The sequence below is a fragment of the Salmo trutta genome, chromosome 34 (assembly GCF_901001165.1).
Source record: "Salmo trutta chromosome 34, fSalTru1.1, whole genome shotgun sequence".
In the NCBI taxonomy this organism is placed as follows: Eukaryota; Metazoa; Chordata; class Actinopteri; order Salmoniformes; family Salmonidae; genus Salmo; species Salmo trutta.
Window position 1 is genome coordinate 38,768,138 of NC_042990.1, and position 19,162 is coordinate 38,787,299.

At 41.8% G+C, this 19,162-nt stretch overlaps 4 non-coding genes across 4 annotated transcripts; all 4 read right to left on the minus strand.

The window, feature by feature from the left end:
* Window positions 1–562: 562 nt before the first annotated feature.
* Window positions 563–650, minus strand: trnay-gua (transfer RNA tyrosine (anticodon GUA)). Its single transcript is given in 2 exon segments — window positions 563–598; window positions 614–650. It is a non-coding gene; the product is annotated as a tRNA-Tyr (tRNA).
* A 601-nt stretch (window positions 651–1,251) lies between these two features.
* Window positions 1,252–1,339, minus strand: trnay-gua (transfer RNA tyrosine (anticodon GUA)). The gene is given in 2 exon segments: window positions 1,252–1,287; window positions 1,303–1,339. It is a non-coding gene; the product is annotated as a tRNA-Tyr (tRNA).
* A 1,173-nt stretch (window positions 1,340–2,512) lies between these two features.
* Window positions 2,513–2,600, minus strand: trnay-gua (transfer RNA tyrosine (anticodon GUA)). Its single transcript is given in 2 exon segments — window positions 2,513–2,548; window positions 2,564–2,600. It is a non-coding gene; the product is annotated as a tRNA-Tyr (tRNA).
* A 601-nt stretch (window positions 2,601–3,201) lies between these two features.
* Window positions 3,202–3,289, minus strand: trnay-gua (transfer RNA tyrosine (anticodon GUA)). Its single transcript is given in 2 exon segments — window positions 3,202–3,237; window positions 3,253–3,289. It is a non-coding gene; the product is annotated as a tRNA-Tyr (tRNA).
* Between the last annotated feature and the right edge of the window lie 15,873 nt (window positions 3,290–19,162).

Below are 19,162 nucleotides of genomic sequence, written 5' to 3' on the forward strand. Positions count from 1 at the left end.
AATGCTGTTTAGGCCCGACACTGCTGAAGGTTTTTCCCTCTCCCTGGTGGTCTAGTGACAAGGATTTGGAGCTTTCGCTGTTGTGTCCCGTGTTTGATTCCCGGTCAGGGAAAGAATTGCTTTTGGGGAAAAACTTGGCAAATGTCAAAAAGTCGGCACAAACGCAGAAAAAGTTATCCTCCTTTGAGATAGTGTGAGCCAGTGACATAAGTATTGTTGGAATTTCTCGTACACTCCGCCGCTCTACCAAATGTCCTATGGAAGATCAACAAGTGAAGAATTCGGCGCTCTCAGGGTAAGATAATATGTCAGTCAATCGCAAAACAAAGTTCACGGCTGTCAAAAAATTGGGGCAATCAACGAGAAAATGTACACTCCTTTGAGCCAGCGACCTAAGGATTGCTGCACTGAGCACCTACAGTCATCCACTCTACCAACTGTCCTACGGAAGATCAAGAAATGAAGAATTTGGCGTTCTCAGGGAAAGATAATGTGTTAGTCATTTGCAAGTCAAAGTTCACGGCTGTCAAAAAATTGGGGCAATCCACAAGAAAATGTACACATCTTTGAGCCGGATTTGAACCAGCGACCTAAGGATGGCTGCAATTAGCACCTACAATCCTCCGCTCTACCAACTGAGCTATCAAAGGTCGACGTGTACATTCCAACGCCATCGCCTAGATGGTCATAAGTTCCGCTGATGGATATGAGCCCTTTTAAAAGTTAAACTTCTTAGTTTGGTGGTTTCATGGAGATGACAGGGATTGAAGCCGGGTCCTCATATATTCAAAGAATGCTCTCTTCTGCTGAGCTACATCCCCTTAGAATGCCAGTAGTTGCATTTGGGGATAGAGAAAATGTGAGCCGAGGGTAAAGAATGCTGTTTAGGCCCGACACTGCTGAAGGTTTTTCCCTCTCCCTGGTGGTCTAGTGACAAGGATTTGGAGCTTTCGCTGTTGTGTCCCGTGTTTGATTCCCGGTCAGGGAAAGAATTGCTTTTGGGGAAAAACTTGGCAAATGTCAAAAAGTCGGCACAAACGCAGAAAAAGTTATCCTCCTTTGAGATAGTGTGAGCCAGTGACATAAGTATTGTTGGAATTTCACGTACACTCCGCCGCTCTACCAAATGTCCTATGGAAGATCAACAAGTGAAGAATTCGGCGCTCTCAGGGTAAGATAATATGTTAGTCAATCGCAAGTCAAAGTTCAAGGCTGTCAAAAAATTGGGGCAATCCACAAGAAAATGTACACTCCTTTCAGCCAGATTTGAACCAGCGACCTAAGGATTGCTACAATTAGCACCTACAGTCCTCCGCTCTACCAACTGAGCTATCAAAGGTCGACATGTATATTCCAACGCCATCGCCTAGATGGTCATAAGTTCCGCTGATGGATACGAGCCCTTTTAAAAGTTAAACTTCTTAGTTTGGTGGTTTCATGGAGATGACAGGGATTGAAGCCGGGTCCTCATACATTCAAAGCATGCGCTCTTCTGCTGAGCTACATCCCCTTAGAATGCCAGTAGTTGCATTTGGGGATAGAGAAAATGTGAGCCGAGGGTAAAGAATGCTGTTTAGGCCCGACACTGCTGAAGGTTTTTCACTCTGCCTGGTTGTCTAGTGACAAGGATTTGGAGCTTTCGCTGTTGTGTCCCGTGTTTGATTCCCGGTCAGGGAAAGAATTGCTTTTGGGGAAAAACTTGGCAAATGTCAAAAAGTCGGCACAAACGCAGAAAAAGTTATCCTCCTTTGAGATAGTGTGAGCCAGTGACATAAGTATTGTTGGAATTTCTCGTACACTCCGCCGCTCTACCAAATGTCCTATGGAAGATCAACAAGTGAAGAATTCGGCGCTCTCAGGGTAAGATAATATGTCAGTCAATCGCAAATCAAAGTTCACGGCTGTCAAAAAATTGGGGCAATCAACGAGAAAATGTACACTCCTTTGAGCCAGCGACCTAAGGATTGCTGCACTGAGCACCTACAGTCATCCACTCTACCAACTGTCCTACGGAAGATCAAGAAATGAAGAATTTGGCGTTCTCAGGGAAAGATAATGTGTTAGTCATTTGCAAGTCAAAGTTCACGGCTGTCAAAAAATTGGGGCAATCCACAAGAAAATGTACACTCCTTTGAGCCGGATTTGAACCAGCGACCTAAGGATGGCTGCAATTAGCACCTACAGTCCTCCGCTCTACCAACTGTCCTACGGAAGATCAACAAGTGAAAAATTTGGCGCTCTCAGGGAAAGATATTATGTTAGTCAATCGCAAGTCAAAGTTCACGGCTGTCAAAAACTTGGGGCAATCCACAAAAAAATGTACACTCCTTTGAGCCAGCAACCTAAGGATTGCTGCACTGAGCACCTACAGTCGTCCACTCTACCAACTGTCCTACGGAAGATCAAGAAATGAAGAATTTGGCGTTCTCAGGGAAAGATAATGTGTTAGTCATTTGCAAGTCAAAGTTAACGGCTGTCAAAAAATTGGGGCAATCCACAAGAAAATGTGCACTCCTTCTAGCCGGATTTGAACCAGCAACCTAAGGATTGCTGCAATTAGCACCTACTGTCCTCCGCTCTACCAACTGAGCTATCGAAGGTCGACGTGTATATTCCAACGCCATCAACTAGATGGTCATAAGTTCCGCTGATGGATATGAGCCCTTTTAAAAGTTAAACTTCTTAGTTTGGTGGTTTCATGGAGATGCCAGGGATTGAAGCCGGGTCCTCATACATGCAAAGCATGCGCTCTTCTGCTGAGCTACATCCCCTTAGAATGCCAGTAGTTGCATTTGGGGATAGAGAAAATGTGAGCCGAGGGTAAAGAATGCTGTTTAGGCCCTACACTGCTGAAGGTTTTTCCCTCTCCCTGGTGGTCTAGTGACAAGGATTTGGAGCTTTCGCTGTTGTGTCCCGTGTTTGATTCCAGGTCAGGGAAAGAATTGCTTTTGGGGAAAAACTTGGCAAATGTCAAAAAGTCGGCACAAACGCAGAAAAAGTTATCCGCCTTTGAGATAGTGTGAGCCAGTGACATTAGGATTGTTGCAATTTCACGTACACTCCGCCGCTCTACCACCTGTCTTATGGAAGATCAACAAGTGAAAAATGTGGCGCTCTCAGGGAAAGATATTATGTTAGTCAATCGCAAGTCAAAGTTCACGGCTGTCAAAAAATTGGGGCAATCCACAAGAAAATGTACACTCCTTTGAGCCGGATTTGAACCAGCGACCTAAGGATTGCTGCAATTAGCACCTACAGTCCTCCGCTCTACCAACTGAGCTATCAAAGGTCGACGTGCATATTCCAACGCCATCGCCTAGATGGTCATAAGTTCCGCTGATGGATATGAGCCCTTTTAAAAGTTAAACTTCTTAGTTTGGTGGTTTCATGGAGATGACAGGGATTGAAGCCGGGTCCTCATACATGCAAAGCATGCGCTCTTCTGCTGAGCTACATCCCCTTAGAATGCCAGTAGTTGCATTTGGGGATAGAGAAAATGTGAGCCGAGGGTAAAGAATGCTGTTTAGGCCCGACACTGCTGAAGGTTTTTCCCTCTCCCTGGTGGTCTAGTGACAAGGATTTGGAGCTTTCGCTGTTGTCTCACGTGTTTGATTCCCGGTCAGGGAAATAATTGCTTTTGGGGAAAAACTTGGCAAACGTCAAAAAGTTGGCACAAACGCAGAAAAAGTTATCCTCCTTTGAGATAGTGTGAGCCAGTGACATAAGGATTGTTGCATTTTCACGTACACTCCACCGCTCTACCACCTGTCCTATGGAAGATCAACAAGTGAAAAATTCGGCGCTCTCAGGGAAAGATAATATGTTAGTTAATAGCAAGTCAAAGTTCACGGCTGTCAAGAAATTGGGGCAATCCACAAGAAAATGTACACTCCTTTGAGCCAGCGACCTAAGGATTGCTGCACTGAGCAACCACCGTCATCCACTCTACCAACTGTCCTACGGAAGATCAAGAAATGAAGAATTTGGCGTTCTCAGGGAAAGATAATGTGTTAGTCATTTGCAAGTCAAAGTTAACGGCTGTCAAAAAATTGGGGCAATCCACGAGAAAATGTGCACTCCTTCTAGCCGGATTTGAACAAGCAACCTAAGGTTTGCTGCAATTAGCACCTACTGTCCTCCGCTCTACCAACTGAGCTATCGAAGGTCGACGTGTATATTCCAACGCCATCAACTAGATGGTCATAAGTTCCGCTGATGGATATGAGCCCTTTTAAAAGTTAAACTTCTTAGTTTGGTGGTTTCATGGAGATGCCAGGGATTGAAGCCGGGTCCTCATACATGCAAAGCATGCGCTCTTCTGCTGAGCTACATCCCCTTAGAATGCCAGTAGTTGCATTTGGGGATAGAGAAAATGTGAGCCGAGGGTAAAGAATGCTGTTTAGGCCCGACACTGCTGAAGGTTTTTCCCTCTCCCTGGTGGTCTAGTGACAAGGATTTGGAGCTTTCGCTGTTGTGTCCCGTGTTTGATTCCAGGTCAGGGAAAGAATTGCTTTTGGGGAAAAACTTGGCAAATGTCAAAAAGTCGGCACAAACGCAGAAAAAGTTATCCTCCTTTGAGATAGTGTGAGCCAGTGACATAAGGATTGTTGCAATTTCACGTACAGTCCGCCGCTCTACCACCTGTCCTATGGAAGATCAACAAGTGAAGAATTTGGCGCTCTCAGGGAAAGATAATATGTAAGGGAATACCCCCCTTATTTGGACAAAATAACATGGCAACATTTTGGCATAGCACGAATCATACACACGATTGCAAAAACCACCCAAAGCGGCCCATCTCCGGGCCAATCATATGGCAATTTTCCGATGGCAATTGCCAATTGTAACACCCCAAATTTCCTTTAGATGGCGAGCGCGCTCCACCTTGGATTTTCATACAGCAAATGATACCCAATTCTTACCCAAGTCTCAGATTTTGATAAAATTATTTTTTTTGGAAAACTTATCACCTTATAAAAAAGTGGTTTCTGGACCGTTTTTTGAATTTTTTTTGATTGTTATGTCAATTACACATGTATAAGAGCTGTATGAACATGCTTCTGACGTTTTTTATTGACGTCGTTTTTTGGGTTGCTTTTGCTTGTGCACAAGGCATATGTTTTGTGCATTTTGAATATGATTTCATAGGAAAAAAGTGACTTTTTTTTGTTCATTTTTTTTGCAAAATGACATATCCAATGCTTTTTTTTTTATCTGAAAGTATTGCATGTGCCAAATCACAGCAAATATCCAATAGATAGCTAGAGCTCTCCGCAGTGAATTTTCATATTGCAAATGTAACACAATTCAAGTCCCAAGAGTCAAATTTTGAAAAAATGACATATGTTTTGAAAACTTTTCAACCCCTTAAAAAGTGGTTTCTGGACCATTTTTCGAATTTTTTTCGATTTTTATGTCAATTACACATGTATACGAGCTGTATGGACATACTTTTGACATATTTTATTGACATAATTTTTTGGGTTGTTTTTGCTTGTGCATAAGGAATATGTTTTGTGCATTTGGAATATGATTTCATAGGGAAAAAGTGACATTTTTTTTTTCATTTTTTTTGCAAAATGACATGTCCAATGCTTTTTTTGTCAATTGTGAAAGTATTGCATGTGCTAAATCACAGGAAATATCCAATAGATAGCTAGAGCTCTCCGCAGTGAATTTTCATATTGCAAATGTAACACAATTCAAGTCCCAAGAGTCAAATTTTGAAAAAATGACATATTTTTTGAAAACTTTTCAACCCTTAAGAAGTGGTTTCTGGACCGTTTTTCGAAAAATGTTCGATTTTTATGTCAATTACACATGTATAAGAGCTGTATGGACATACTTTTGACATATTTTATTGACATAATTTTTTGGGTTGTTTTTGCTTGTGCATAAGGCATATGTTTTGTGCATTTGGAATATGATTTCATAAGAAGTCAAAAGTGACATATTTGCTTGTGCATAAGGCATATGATTTGTGCATTTGGAATATGATTTCATAGGAAGTCAAAAGTGACATATTTATATTTTTTGCCAAATGCCATTAGAAATGTGCAAATGAAATGTCCAATTCTTTTTTTGTCAATTATACATGTATGAAAGTATTGAATGTGCCAAATCAGTATGTTTGTCCGTTTGCCATGTACGATCATAGGAAGTCTGTTTCCAAACCCAAAAGTCAGTGAACCATGGTCCAAATGGCATTTATACTGCCCAAATGATATATATCCCTATGTTAAGCCATGAATCAACGCAGATGGTCTACTTGTCATGTATGATGAGGGAGAAGTGGGACTCTGTTGCTTTTAACATTTTTAACGAATTTGACATGCTCAGAATGCATAATTGACTGGCCCGATGATCTCGGGATGGCCGTGCAGTGACTGTGGTTCCTCTCCATCGCTCGTTGTGCTGATTTCATCATGTCAACTTTGGTGATATTTTTTGCTGTTGAATCATATTGCAAATGCGCGTTACATTTGCAATAATGCGCGTTACGTTTGCAATATGATTCAATGGGCATTTAGCATCACGAATTTAGGCATGCTCAAAAATACTGCAGAAATGCATTATTGACTGGCTCGATGAACTCGGGATGGCCGGGCAGTGACTGTGGTTCCTCTCCATTACTCGTCACCCAGCAGTCAGCGTCCATCAGTCAATTAGATGTCATTTTGACACCAAACTGATACCATCTGACACCAAATCCACTTTTTCCAACTCGTATAGAAGCCAACTATCACATATGTCAGAGAAGGCCCATAATTCACAGTGCTTTCAATTTTAACCATAAAAAAACATAAAACACATAGTTACGTTATAGCTGTGGGTCCAGCTCTGACATTATGTGTAGGCCTATGTGAGGCGACCCCGAATGCCAAGTTTCGGCTTGATAGGTCATTCGGTGCCCGAGCAATGGCCTTAATTGGTGCTGAAAATCCACTTTTTCAGGGCATTACTACGGGGTCCCTGAATGAGCTATTGGACAGAGACATTGGGGTCCGTCTCTATGGGCCGAGGCGGTTTCAATGCACCTAGTCTTGCGACTCTGGGACATTTCTACATGTCGCCATGTCCGTGATATTCAAAATGAATTGAACATATTGCAAATGCACGAGGCGGTTTCTCGGTCTGAGAACCTTCTAGAGCCCCATAAATCACCATGCACTATTGACTTGAGCTCTAGAACAGGTTTCTAAAATTTCGGAGCTCTAGGTCTGACGGTTCTTGAATCGTTTGAACTATTGAAGGCGGTATAAGCCTCTAAGCCCCACATTATGTACCTATGGCCAAATTGTGTGTGTGTGTTTTTGTTTTTTTTGAAAAAAAATAGACACACGTTGTCTTTGGGGTAGGCATATACAAATTCCTGAATATGAAGTCTCTACCTTAAGAATTGACTGAATGACACATGGTTGAGTTGTGTGATTTTCACTATCTGCAGGTGGCAATATGACAATAGCTCTTGGGTGTTTTTAACCACTTCCGGTTGTCACAGGAAGCTCTTGCTTCACATACGTTGTCTTTGGGGTAGACATAAACAGAATCCTGAATTAGAAGTCTCTACCTTAAGAATTGACTGAGTAACAGATGGTTGAGTTGCATGATTTTCACTATGCGCACGTAATATGACAATAGCTCTAGGCTATTTTTAACAACTTTCGGTTGTCACAGGAAGCTCTTGCTTCACACACGTTGTCTTTGGGGTAGACAGAAACAGAATCCTGAATAAGAAGTCTCTACCTTAAGAATTGACTGAGTAACAGATGGTTGAGTTGCGTGATTTTCACTATGTGCAGGTTATATGACGATAGCTCTAGGCTGTTTTTAACAACTTCCGGTTGTCACAGGATGCTCTTGCTTCAAACACGTTGTCTTTGGGGTAGACATAAACAGAATCCTGAATAAGAAGTCTCTACCTTAAGAATTGACTGAATGACAGATGGTTGAGTTGCGTGATTTTCACTATCTGCAGGTGGCAATATGACAATAGCTCTAGGCTATTTTTAACAACTTCCGGTTGTCACAGGATGCTCTTGCTTCACACACGTTGTCTTTGGGGTAGACATAAACAGAATCCTGAATAAGAAGTCTCTACCTTAAGAATTGACTGAGTAACAGATGGTTGAGTTGCGTGATTTTCACTATGCGCACGTAATATGACAATAGCTCTTGGGTGATTTTAACCACTTCCGGTTGTCACAGGAAGCTCTTGCTTCACACACGTTCTCTTTGGGGTAGACATAAACAGAATCCTGAATAAGAAGCCTCTACCTTAAGAATTGACTGAGTAACAGATGGTTGAGTTGCGTGATTTTCACTATATGCACGTAATATGACAATAGCTCTTGGTTGTTTTTAACCACTTCCGGTTGTCACAGGAAGTTCTTACTCAACACACGTTGTCTTTGGGGTAGACATAAACAGAATCCTGAATAAGAAGTCTCTACCTTAAGAATTGACTGAGTAACAGATGGTTGAGTTGCGGGATTTTCACTATCTGCAGGTGGCAATATGACAATAGCTCTAGGCTATTTTTAACAACTTCCGGTTGTCACAGGAAGCTCTTGCTTCACACACGTTGTCTTTGGGGTAGACATAAACAGAATCCTGAATAAGAAGTCTCTACCTTAAGAATTGACTGAGTAACAGATGGTTGAGTTGCGTGATTTTCACTATGCTCACGTAATATGACAATAGCTCTTGGTTGTTTTTAACCACTTCCGGTTGTCACAGGAAGCTCTTGCTTCACACACGTTGTCTTTGGGGTAGACATAAACAGAATCCTGAATAAGAAGTCTCTACCTTAAGAATTGACTGAGTAACAGATGGTTGAGTTGCGTGATTTTCACTATGCGCAAGTAATATGACAATAGCTCTTGGGTGTTTTTAACCACTTCCGGTTGTCACAGGAAGCTCTTGCTTCACTCACGTTGTCTTTTGGGTAGACATAAACAGAATCCTGAATAAGAAGTCTCTACCTTAAGAATTGACTGAGTAACAGATGGTTGAGTTGCGTGATTTTCACTATGCGCACGTAATATGACAATAGCTCTAGGCTGTTTTTAACAACTTCCGGTTGTCACAGGATGCTCTTGCTTCACACACGTTGTCTTTGGGGTAGACATAAACAGAATCCTGAATAAGAAGTCTCTACCTTAAGAATTGACTGAGTAACAGATGGTTGAGTTGCGTGATTTTCACTATCTGCAGGTGGCAATATGACAATAGCTCTAGGCTATTTTTAACAACTTCCGGTTGTCACAGGAAGCTCTTGCTTCACACACGTTGTCTTTGGGGTAGACATAAACAGAATCCTGAATAAGAAGTCTCTACCTTAAGAATTGACTGAACGACAGATGGTTGAGTTGCGTGATTTTCACTGTCTGCAGGTGGCAATATGACAATAGCTCTAGGCTATTTTTAACAACTTCCGGTTGTCACAGGAAGCTCTTGCTTCACACACGTTGTCTTTGGGGTAGACATAAACAGAATCCTGAATAAGAAGTCTCTACCTTAAGAATTGACTGAGTAACAGATGGTTGAGTTGCGTGATTTTCACTATGCGCACGTAATATGACAATAGCTCTTGGGTGATTTTAACCACTTCCGGTTGTCACAGGAAGCTCTTGCTTCACACACGTTCTCTTTGGGGTAGACATAAACAGAATCCTGAATAAGAAGCCTCTACCTTAAGAATTGACTGAGTAACAGATGGTTGAGTTGCGTGATTTTCACTATATGCACGTAATATGACAATAGCTCTTGGTTGTTTTTAACCACTTCCGGTTGTCACAGGAAGTTCTTACTCAACACACGTTGTCTTTGGGGTAGACATAAACAGAATCCTGAATAAGAAGTCTCTACCTTAAGAATTGACTGAGTAACAGATGGTTGAGTTGCGGGATTTTCACTATCTGCAGGTGGCAATATGACAATAGCTCTAGGCTATTTTTAACAACTTCCGGTTGTCACAGGAAGCTCTTGCTTCACACACGTTGTCTTTGGGGTAGACATAAACAGAATCCTGAATAAGAAGTCTCTACCTTAAGAATTGACTGAGTAACAGATGGTTGAGTTGCGTGATTTTCACTATGCTCACGTAATATGACAATAGCTCTTGGTTGTTTTTAACCACTTCCGGTTGTCACAGGAAGCTCTTGCTTCACACACGTTGTCTTTGGGGTAGACATAAACAGAATCCTGAATAAGAAGTCTCTACCTTAAGAATTGACTGAGTAACAGATGGTTGAGTTGCGTGATTTTCACTATGCGCAAGTAATATGACAATAGCTCTTGGGTGTTTTTAACCACTTCCGGTTGTCACAGGAAGCTCTTGCTTCACACACGTTGTCTTTTGGGTAGACATAAACAGAATCCTGAATAAGAAGTCTCTACCTTAAGAATTGACTGAGTAACAGATGGTTGAGTTGCGTGATTTTCACTATGCGCACGTAATATGACAATAGCTCTAGGCTGTTTTTAACAACTTCCGGTTGTCACAGGATGCTCTTGCTTCACACACGTTGTCTTTGGGGTAGACATAAACAGAATCCTGAATAAGAAGTCTCTACCTTAAGAATTGACTGAGTAACAGATGGTTGAGTTGCGTGATTTTCACTATCTGCAGGTGGCAATATGACAATAGCTCTAGGCTATTTTTAACAACTTCCGGTTGTCACAGGAAGCTCTTGCTTCACACACGTTGTCTTTGGGGTAGACATAAACAGAATCCTGAATAAGAAGTCTCTACCTTAAGAATTGACTGAACGACAGATGGTTGAGTTGCGTGATTTTCACTGTCTGCAGGTGGCAATATGACAATAGCTCTAGGCTATTTTTAACAACTTCCGGTTGTCACAGGAAGCTCTTGCTTCACACACGTTGTCTTTGGGGTAGACATAAACAGAATCCTGAATAAGAAGTCTCTACCTTAAGAATTGACTGAGTAACAGATGGTTGAGTTGCGTGATTTTCACTATGCGCAAGTAATATGACAATAGCTCTTTGGTGTTTTTAACCACTTCCGGTTGTCACAGGTAGCTCTTGCTTCACACACGTTGTCTTTGGGGTAGACATAAACAGAATCCTGAATAAGAAGTCTCTACCTTAAGAATTGACTGAGTAACAGATGGTTGAGTTGCGTGATTTTCACAATGCGCACGTAATATGACAATAGCTCTTGGGTGATTTTAACCACTTCCGGTTGTCACAGGAAGCTCTTGCTTCACACACGTTGTCTTTGGGGTAGACATAAACAGAATCCTGAATAAGAAGCCTCTACCTTAAGAATTGACTGAGTAACAGATGGTTGAGTTGCGTGATTTTCACTATGCGCACGTAATATGACAATAGCTCTTGGGTGATTTTAACCACTTCCGGTTGTCACAGGAAGCTCTTGCTTCACACACGTTCTCTTTCGGGTAGACATAAACAGAATCCTGAATAAGAAGCCTCTACCTTAAGAATTGACTGAGTAACAGATGGTTGAGTTGCGTGATTTTCACTATGCGCACGTAATATGACAATAGCTCTTGGTTGTTTTTAACCACTTCCGGTTGTCACAGGAGGTTCTTACTCAACACACGTTGTCTTTGGGGTAGACATAAACAGAATCCTGAATAAGAAGTCTCTACCTTAAGAATTGACTGAGTAACAGATGGTTGAGTTGCGTGATTTTCACTATCTGCAGGTGGCAATATGACAATAGCTCTAGGCTATTTTTATCAACTTCCGGTTGTCACAGGAAGCTCTTGCTTCACACACGTTGTCTTTGGGGTAGACATAAACAGAATCCTGAATAAGAAGTCTCTACCTTAAGAATTGACTGAGTAACAGATGGTTGAGTTGCGTGATTTTCACTATGCTCACGTAATATGACAATAGCTCTTGGGTGTTTTTAACCACTTCCGGTTGTCACAGGAAGCTCTTGCTTCACACACGTTGTCTTTTGGGTAGACATAAACAGAATCCTGAATAAGAAGTCTCTACCTTAAGAATTGACTGAGTAACAGATGGTTGAGTTGCGTGATTTTCACTATGAGCAAGTAATATGACAATAGCTCTTTGGTGTTTTTAACCACTTCCGGTTGTCACAGGTAGCTCTTGCTTCACACACGTTGTCTTTGGGGTAGACATAAACAGAATCCTGAATAAGAAGTCTCTACCTTAAGAATTGACTGAGTAACAGATGGTTGAGTTGCGTGATTTTCACAATGCGCACGTAATATGACAATAGCTCTTGGGTGATTTTTGGGCTATTTTTAACAACTTCCGGTTGTCACAGGAAGCTCTTGCTTCACACACGTTGTCTTTGGGTTAGAAATAAACAGAATCCTGAATAAAAAGTCTCTACCTTAAGAATTGACTGAGTAACAGATGGTTGAGTTGCGTGATATTCACTATCTGCAGGTGGCAATATGACAATAGCTCTAGGCTATTTTTAACAACTTCCGGTTGTCACAGGAAGCTCTTGCTTCACACACGTTGTCTTTGGGGTAGACATAAACAGAATCCTGAATAAGAAGTCTCTACCTTAAGAATTGACTGAAAGACAGATGGTTGAGTTGCGTGATTTTCACTATCTGCAGGTGGCAATATGACAATAGCTCTAGGCTATTTTTAACAACTTCCGGTTGTCACAGGAAGCTCTTGCTTCACACACGTTGTCTTTGGGGTAGACATAAACAGAATCCTTAATAAGAAGTCTCTACCTTAAGAATTGACTGAGTAACAGATGGTTGAGTTGCGTGATTTTCACTATCTGCAGGTGGCAATATGACAATAGCTCTAGGCTATTTTTAACAACTTCCGGTTGTCACAGGAAGCTCTTGCTTCACACACGTTGTCTTTGGGGTAGACATAAACAGAATCCTGAATAAGTAGTCTCTACCTTAAGAATTGACTGAGTAACAGATGGTTGAGTTGCGTGATTTTCACTATGCTCACGTAATATGACAATAGCTCTTGGTTGTTTTTAACCACTTCCGGTTGTCACAGGTAGCTCTTGCTTCACACACGTTGTCTTTGGGGTAGACATAAACAGAATCCTGAATAAGAAGTCTCTACCTTAGCTTCTTGGGGCTATGTGGGACGTTAGCGTGCCATCCGTGGCGCACCCTATCAACAGCAGGTGCATTTCAAGAGCGGCAAATTTGAAACCAAATAAATGTCAAAATTCAAATTTCTCAAACATACAACTAACTTACAGCCTTTGAAAGATAAACATCTCCTTAATCTAACCACGTTTTCCGATTTCAAAAAGGTTTTACGGGGAAAGCATAAAGTTAGGTTATGTTAGGAGAGTACATTGACAATAGCTGTGTGTAGTGTATTGTCGATTCAAAGACAGGCTTCACCAAAACCATAAAATCAGCTAAAATTATGCACTAACCTTTTACAATCTCCATCAGATGACACTCCTAGGACATTATGTTAGACAATGCATGCATTTTTAGTTCTATCAAGTTCATATTTATATCTAAAAACAGCGTTTTACTATGGCGTTGATGTTCAGGAAATCGTTTCACTCCAATACCGGCAGTCAAGTCATGACAACAAAATAATTAATTAATATTAGAAAAAATTGGTAAAATATTATATTGTCATTCAAAGAATTATAGATTTACATCTCTTGAACGCAATGGACTTGCCAGATTTAAAATTAACCTTACTGGGAAATCACACTTTGCAATAATCTGAGCACTGCGCCAGAAAAATACGCATTGCGATACAGACTAACCGCCATGTTGGAGAGATCTAAAATCGAAAATACTATGTAAATAATCCATTACCTTTGATTCTCTTCATCAGATGTCACTTCCAAAGAATCCCAGGTCCATAACGAATTTAGTTTTGTTCAAAAAAGCTCATCATTTATGTCCAAAAACCTCCGTGTTGTAGCACATGATCTAAGCCAGCCGGACTTCACTTCACTTCAAGAACGGAAAAAATATATTTACGTTCGTTCAAACATGTCAAACGTTGTAAAGCATAAATCATTAGGGCCTTTTTTAACCAGAACATGAATAAAATTCAAGGCGGAACATTGGGTTCTCTTTTAAAACGTTTCGGAATGAGAGTACCCACCATCAAATCGCACGCCAGGTGTCTAATGGGCCATCACGTTCCAAGGCTCTTCTTCACTCAGATCTCACAGTAGAAGACTCAAAACACTTTGTAAAGGCTGGGGACATCTTGTGGAAGCAATAGGAAGTGCCAAAATATTCCTCAGCCCCTTTGTTTTTCAATGGTATAGGCTTAAAGTCAATTCAACACATCAGGTATCCACTTCCTGTCAGAATCTGTCTCAGGGTTTTGCCTGCCAAATGAGTTCTGTTATACTCACAGACACCATTCAAACAGTTTTTGAAACTTTAGGGTGTTGTCTATCCATATATAATAAGTATATGCATATTGTAGTTACTGGGTAGGATTAGTAACCAGATTAAATCGGGTACATTTTTTTATCCAGCCGTGAAAATACTGCCCCTATACCCTAACAGGTTAAGAATTGACTGAATAACAGATGGTTGAGTTGCGTGATTTTCACTATGTGCAGGTTATGTGACAATAGCTCTTGGGTGGTTTTAACCACTTCCGGTTGTCACAGGAAACTTAGAATCGACACAGGTAGACCTCACAGTAGCCTGATGGATTGTTGTAGAAGACAGGTTCATAAGGCATTCATAACCCACATAGGCTTCAGGTTGAATTTTGGAGAATAGTCTATGTGTTCCTATGGGGAGAGAAGTCATTGCACACAGTTTGATCTAAACACCTTCTTTTCACTGTGAAGGGTTAATGCCACAGGGTCAAGGTTGGTTTGCACAGATCGGGAGGACCTCAGGAACGCTCCTGGTTCCTCTCCATCGCTCGTTGTGTTGATTTCATCATGTCAACTTTGGTGATATTTTTTGCTGTTGAATCATATTGCAAATACGCGGATGCGCATTTGCAATATGATTCAATGGGCATTTAGCATCACAACTTTGGCATGCTCAAAACCACTGCAGAAATGCATAATTGACTGTCCCGATGAACTGGGGATGGCCGTGCAGTGACTGTGGTTCCTCTCCATCGCTCGTTGTGTTGATTTCATCATGTCAACTTTGGTGATATTTTTTGCTGTTGAATCATGTTGGAAATGCGCGTTACATTTGCAATATTGCGTGTTACGTTTGCAATATGATTCAATGGGCATTTAGCATCACAAATTTTGCATGCTCAAAAATACTGCAGAAATGCATAATTGACTGTCCCGATGAACTGGGGATGGCCGTGCAGTGACTGTGGTTCCTCTCCATGGCTTGATGGTGAGTTTTTTAGTGATTTTTTGAAAAATATCCAAAATGACTAGGGGCGCCCCATACTGGATGGGCACTGATGGAAGGTGCTCCCTACCCAACCGTGGACCCCTTGCACCACCCTAAAGGCATTTAAAACCATTCAAAAAAATTAGTCCTGGTAACCCATTTCGGGTCACCATGTCCACGGATGCGCATTTGCAATATGATTCAATGGGCCTCAACATCACGAATTTGGCATGCTCAAAAACACTAAAGAAATGCAAAATTGACTGTCCCGATGAACTGGGGATGGCCGGGCAGTGACTGTGGTTCCTCTCCATGGCTTGATGGTGACATGAGAGAAGTGGGATTGTCGTTTTTTAGCGATTTTTTGAAAAATGTCCAAAATGACTAGGGGCGCCCCATACTGGATGGGCACTGATGGAAGGTGCTCCCTACCCAACCGTGGACCCCTTGCACCACCCTAAAGGCATTTAAAACCCTTCTAAAAAATTACTCCTGGTAACCCATTTCGGGTCACCATGTGCACTGATGCGCATTTGCAATATGTTTCAATGGATCTCAACATCACGAATTTGGCATGCTCAAATATACTGCAGAAATGCATAATTGACTGGCCCGATGAATTCGGGATGGCTGGGCAGTGACTGTGGTTCCTCTCTGTCGCTCATTGTGTTGATTTCATCATGTCAACTTTGGTGATATTTTCTGCTGTTGAATCATATTGCAAACGCACGTTACGTTTGCAATATAGCGCGTTAAGTTTGCAATATGATTCAATGGGCATTTAGCATCACAAATTTAGGCATGCTCAAAAATCCTGCAGAAATGCATAATTGACTGGCCCGATGAACTCGGGATGGCCGGGCAGTGACTGTGGTTCCTCTCTGTCGCTCATTGTGTTGATTTCATCATGTCAACTTTGGTGATATTTTTTGCTGTTGAATCATATTGCAAACGCACGTTACGTTTGCAATATAGCGCGTTACGTTTGCAATATGATTCAATGGGCATTTAGCATCACAAATTTAGGCATGCTCAAAAATCCTGCAGAAATGCATAATTGACTGGCCCGATGAACTCGGGATGGCCGGGCAGTGACTGTGGTTAATCTCCATTGCTCGTCACCCAGCAGTCAGCGTCCATCAGTCAATTAGTTGTCATTCTGACACCAAACTGATAGCATCTGACACCAAATCCACTTTTTCCAACTCGTATAGAAGCCAACTATCCCATATGTCAGAGAAGGCCCATAATTCACAGTGCTTTCAATTTTAACCATAAAAAAACATAAAACACATAGTTACGTTATAGCTGCGGGTCCAGCTCTGACATTGTGTGTAGGTCTATGTGAGGCGACCCCGAATCCCAAGTTTCGGCTCGATAGGTCATTCGGTGCTCGAGCAATGGCCTTAATTGGTGCTGAAAATCCACTTTTTCAGGGCGTTACTACGGGGTCCCTGAATGAGCTATTGGACAGAGACATTGGGGTCCGTCTCTATGGGCCGAGGCGGTTTCAATGCACCTAGTCTTGCGACTCTGGGACATTTCTACATGTCGCCATGTCCGTGATATTCAAAATGAATTGAACATATTGCAAATGCACGAGGCGGTTTATCGGTCTGAGAACCTTCTAGAGCCCCATAAATCACCGTGCACTATCGACTTGAGCTCTAGAACAGGTTTCTAAAATTTCGGAGCTCTAGGTCTGACGGTTCTTGAATCGTTTGAACGAAAGTAACTATTGAAGGCGGTATAAGACTCTAAGCCCCACACTATGTCCCTATGGCCAAATTGTGGGTGTGTGTTTTTGTTTTTTTGCAAAAAGAATAGACACACGTTGTCTTTGGGGTAGGCATATACAGAATCCTCAATATGAAGTCTCTACCTAAAGAATTGGCTGGATGACATAGGGTTGAGTTGCGTGATTTTCACTATGTGCAGGTTATATGACAATAGCTCTTGGCTGTTTTTAACCACTTCCGGTTGTCACAGGAAGCTCTTACTCAACACACGTTGTCTTTGGGTTAGACATAAACAGAATCCTGAATATGAAGTCTCTACCTTAAGAATTGACTGAATAACAGATGGTTGAGTTGCGTGATTTTCACTATATGCAGGTTGACCATATGACAATAGCTCTTGGCTGTTTTTAACAACTTCCGGTTGTCACAGGAAGCTCTTGCTTCACACACGTTGTCTTTGGGGTAGACATAAACAGAATACTGAATATGAAGTCTCTACCTTAAGAATTGACTGAATGACAGATGGTTGAGTTGCGTGATTTTCACTATCTGCAGGTTGCATATATGACAATAGCTCTAGGGTGATTTTAACATTTTCCGGTTGCTCCAGGAACCTTAGAATCGACACAGGTAGACCTCACAGTAGCCTGATGGATTGTTATAGATGACAGGTTCATAAGGCATTCATAACCCACATAGACTTCAGGTTGAATTTAGGAGAATTGTCAATGTATTCCTATGGGTAGAGAAGTCATTGCACACAGTTTGATCTAAACACCTTCTTTTCACTGTGAAGGGTTAATGCCACAGGGTCAAGGTTAGGCTTGCACATATCGGGAGGACCTCAGGAACGCTCCTGAGGTTGAATTGTGCTTCTAACCCTAATGGTTCTCTCACTGTCACCCATAAGCACTTGACAAATTGGTGCAGGCCTCATTTTGGGCCTAGTTTTCTCACGGTCGCTGCGCTCATACCGAGCAAGCTACGGTCAAGCGGGGCGTCTCATTGAACTCGTCTCAGCCTAGAGATAATGGTAATGCCATTGCAGGCTCTTTGTGTCTTTAAGCACCGCACTGTGTCACTCCGTCCTTGCTGTGTGTGTGTTTGAGAGAGCTTTTCTTTGACATCTGATGGGATAAATGACTGATTTACAGTTCATGAGGGTTGCCTAGTCACACATATGAAGTTGTGGAAAGATTGGACCTTTTTAACCCTTCAAAACAGCCCCTATGACACCATTTTAAGGCATTTCTGGTTGACACAGGAATCTGAACGTTAGGCTCTTATAGAATATTGAGTTTTAGGTGTTTCTGTTAAGAACTGACTTATTTACAGAGGGTTGAACAAGTGTGTGTTGTTTCAGAAAATCACAGAAAATCACAGAAATCTCGCAGAGCTCCGAAACCTGCCTTAACGGACTCATCTGAACACGCTGCAACTGGATATGTAACTTTTTTGGAAAAAAAACCTCTTGTTGTTGAATATCACCAATGTGTCATTGTACAATTTCTCTGAAATGAACATTGGTAAATGCATGGTTCCTTTTCTCCTGACACCGTAGGCTCATGTAGTTTGATGTGAAGCGGTCAAATCAGCACTCTATTTTCCTGTTTGACTTTCAATCCCAGAAAAATAGCCTTAACTCGAAAAGCGTCGAGGCCTCGACTCCATCCTGTTCGGGGCCAACTGCCCATTATGCCAAACCCACGCAGACCGAGTTTCGTCTTCGAATTATCTTCCGTTTAGGAGAAAAAGCCGTGTCGCGATTGGTGATATATGTTACATTTGCAATATGATTCCATACGCCCTCTCGTGGAATAATCCGGGACTGCAAGGAAATGACCAAAATTTGAAAATGTAATTAAACGGAAACGGAAGGTCCGAGAGACTCCGTTCGATGACTTCCTGGAAGATCCGGCCCCTGTGAGCGGCCCGACGCCGTCCGCGGATTTATCGGACGTGGTCGGACGTCTAGTAAGGGAGCGTACATTTGCAATATGGACTTTCTCACTAACCATACGGATGGCGCACGTGATGTCCCTTCATGTATGTAAGTCAATCGCAAGTCAAAGTTATCGGCTGTACACTCCTTTGAGCCAGCGACCT